Below are 4,113 nucleotides of genomic sequence, written 5' to 3' on the forward strand. Positions count from 1 at the left end.
TTTGGCATTTTTGACGTCGAAATCCGGATAACCCAAAAAATGGTTTGTTATAGCACACGAAAATCATCTAAATAAGGGGGTATGCTCGCTTCGGGGCTAGTTTGACATTGAAAATGGGTCGGACTGGCTCTGAAGGCCAACTAGATGCATAGACAAGGTTTTGACCGAGGTCCACAAAAAAATTTGGAATTCTTGACGTCAGAATTCGGATAACCCTAAAAATTGTTTGCTATATAGCACACGAAAATTGTCTAAATAGGGGGTATGCGCGCTTCGGAGCTTGTTTGACCTTGAAAATGGGTCGTACTGGCCATGAGGTCCTACCGGATGCATAGCAAAGGTCTAAACGGACGCCCACAAAAACTTTTGGCATTTTTTACGTTGGAATCCGGATCAACCAAAAAATGGTTTGCTATAGCACACGAAAATCGTCCAAATGGAGGTATCCGCGCTTCAAGGCTCGTTTGACCTTGAAAATGGGTCGGACTGGCCGTGTTAGCCAAGTGGCTGCATAGCCAAGGTCTTGACGGACGTCCACAAAAAAATTGGAATTTTTGACGTGTGAATCCAGATCACCCAAAAAATGGTTTGCTATAGCACACGAAAATCGTCGAAATGGGGAGTATGCTCGCTTCGGGGCTCGTTTGACCTTCAAAATGGGTCGGACTGGCCGTGAGGGCCAACCAGCTGCATAACCAAGGTCTTGATGGATGTCCATAAAAATTTTTCATTTTTTACGTCGGAATCCGGATAACCCAAAAAATGGTTTGCTATAGCACACGAAAATCGACTAATTGGGGGCATTCGATTCAGAGCTTGTTTGACCTTGAAAATGGGTCGGAATGGCCATGATGGCCAACCGGCTGCATAAACAAGGTCTTAAAGGGCCTCAACAAAAAAAATTGGCATTTTTGACATCTGAATCACCCAAAAAATGGTTTGCTATAGCACACGAAAATCGTCGAAATAGGGGTATGCGCGCTTTGGGGCTCGTTTGACCTTAAAAATGGTTCAGACTGGACGTGATGGCCAACTAAATGCATAGCCAAGGTCTTGACAGACGTCCACAAAAAATTTTGAAATTTTTGACGTCTGAATCAGGATCGCCCAAAAAATGGTTTGCTATAGCACACGAAAATCGTCGAAATGGGAAGTATGCTCGCTTTGGGGCTTGTTTGACCTTCAAAATTGGTCGAAGCGAGCATACCCCCCATTTAAACGATTTTTGTTTTCTATAGCAAACCATTTTTTGGGTGATCCAGATTGCGCCGTCAAGAATTCCAAATTTTTTTTGGACGTACGTCAAGACCTTGGCTATGCAGCTAGTTGGCCATCATTTCCACTCCGAACCATTTTCAAGGTAAAACGAGCCCCAAAGCGCGCATACCCCTATTTTGATGATTTTCGCGTGTTATAGCAAATAGCTTCGGGGCTCGTTTTGACCTTCAAAATGGGTCGGACTGGCCGTGAGGGCCAACCGGCTGCATAGCCAAGGTCTTGATGGACGTCCATAAAAAAGTTTGGCATTTTTATCGTCGCCAATCCCGATAACCCAAAAAATATTTTGCTATAACACACAAAAATCATCAAGATAGGGGTATGAACGCTTTGGGGCTTTTTTGACCTTTAAAATGGGTCGGAATGGCCGTGAAGGCCAACCTGATGCATAACCAAGGTCTTGACGGATGTCCACAAAAAATTTTGGCATTTTTAACGTCAGAATCCGGATCACCCAAAAAATGGTTTGCTATAGCACACGAAAATCGTCTGAATAAGGGGTATGCACGCTTCGAGGCTCGTTTGACCTTGAAAATGGGTCGGATTGGATGTGATGGCCAACTGGATGCATAGCAAAGGTATTGACGGACGTCCACAAAAAATTTTGGAATTTTTGATATTTTAATTCGGATTACCCAAAAAATGGTTTGCTATAGCATACGAAAATTGAAATGGGGGGTATGCTCATTTTGGGGCTCGTTTGACCTTCAAAATGGGTTGGACTGTCCGTGAGGGCCAATCGACTGCATATCCAAGGTCTTGATGGATGTCCACAAAAAAGTTTGGCATTTTTTACGTCGGAATCCGGATAACCCAAAAAATGGTTTGCTATAGCACACGAAAATAATCTAAATGGGGGGTATGCACGCTTTGGGGCTCGTTTGACCTAAAAAATTGGTCGGACTGGCTCTTAGGGCCAACTGAAGCATAGAAAAGGTCTTGACGCACGTCCACAAAAAATTTTGGAATTTTTGACGTCGGATTCCGAATCAACCTAAAAATGGTTTGCTATAGCACACGAAAATCGTCTAAATAGGGGGTATGCGCGCTTCGGGGCTCGTTTGACCTTGAAAATGGGTTTGGACTGGCCATGAGTTCCAACCGGATGCATAGCCAAGGTCTAGGACGTCCACAAAAAATTTTGGCATTTTTTACATCGGAATCCGGATCACCCAAAAAATGTTTTGCTATAGCACTCGAAAATCGTCGAAATGGGGGGGTATGCGCTTCAGGGCTCGTTTGACTTTGAAAATGGGTCGGACTGGCTGTGATGGCAGACTGTCTGCATAGACAAGGTCTTTACGGATGTCCACAAAAAAATTTGGCGTTTTTGACGTCAAAATTCGGATAACCCAAAAAATGGTTTGCTATAGCATACTAAAATCAGCAAAATGGGTGGTTTATATGCTCTGGGGCTCGTTTGACTTTGAAAATAGACAGTTTTATTCGTGGTGACCAATAGGTTCCATATATGAAGTCATAACGGATATCCATGTAAATTTTTGGCTAAAATATTATCAGAATTCTGCATCACCAAAAAAATGGTGGACTAGTATTCCAAAATTGATAAAATTGGGGTTTACGTACTCTAGAGCTCGTTTAACCATGAAAATGGGTCATTTTGGTTGTGGTGACCAACCGGCTCCATAGATAAGGTCTAATTGACGTCCGTGTAAATTTTTTGTTAAAAATGATCTTGGAATTCCGGACACCAAAAAAGATAATGGACTATTACACACAAATATCGGCAAATATGGGTTTTACCGTCTCTAGCTCGTTGGACCTTGGAAATGGATTGTTTAGCCTATGTTGACGAGCCAGTTCCACAAGTAAGGTCTTAATGGACATCCGTGTAAATTTTTGAAAAAATAATCTCGATATAACGAATCACCAAAAAAGATGGTGGATTTAAGCAAACAAATATTGGCAAAAGCTCGTTTGACCTTTAAAATGAATCGTTTTGGCCATGGGAACCAACCGACTCCATAGATTAGGTCTTAACAGACGTCCGTGTAAATTTTTGGCAAAAATGATCTTAGAATTTTATATCACCAAAAAAGATGGTGGACTATAACACGCGAAAATCGGCGAAATTGAGGGTTTACCTATCTCGGGGCTCGTTTGACCTTTAAAATGGATCGTTTTGGCCGTGATCACAAACCAGCTCCATAAATAAGTTATTAACGAACTTTCGTATAAATTTTTGGCAAAAATGATCTCAGAATTCTGAATCACCAAAAAAGATGGTGGACTATAGCACACGAAAATCGGCAAAATGGAGAGGTTGACTTGTTATAGGGCTCGTTTGACCTTGAAAATGGGTCGTTTTGACTGTGGTGACCAACCGACTCCATAGAAAATGTTTTAACGAACGTCCATGTAAATTTTTGGCAAAAATGATCTCAAAATTTTGGATCACCAAAAAAGATGGTGTAACGACCTGTTTAGTCGTTTTGAGCAGCAGATTTATTTCTGGAAAAACTGGCTAAGATTACGGACATCACGACGGACCGTCATAGGCACGACGGCCCGTCACAGATGTCTCGTTTCAGCATACTTAGAATTCTGAAATTGGGTACTGAAAATCGACTCTCTGTAATCTGTGACGGACCTGCAGGACGTGCCGTCACATCCACGACGAGCCGTCGTAAGCTCCCGTTGCAAAACACTTCAACTCTTGAGAAATTGGTACGGGAAACGAGTCTCTGACCGTCAGGACGGAGGTGCAGGACGGACCGTCACAGGTGTGACGGGCCGTCACAGTCCACCTGGACTTTGGGGAGGTTGCGACGACCATCGTGACGGACCGTCGCAGGCACGACGGACCGTCACAGG

The sequence above is a fragment of the Solanum pennellii genome, chromosome 12 (assembly GCF_001406875.1).
Source record: "Solanum pennellii chromosome 12, SPENNV200".
NCBI lineage: Eukaryota > Viridiplantae > Streptophyta > Magnoliopsida > Solanales > Solanaceae > Solanum > Solanum pennellii.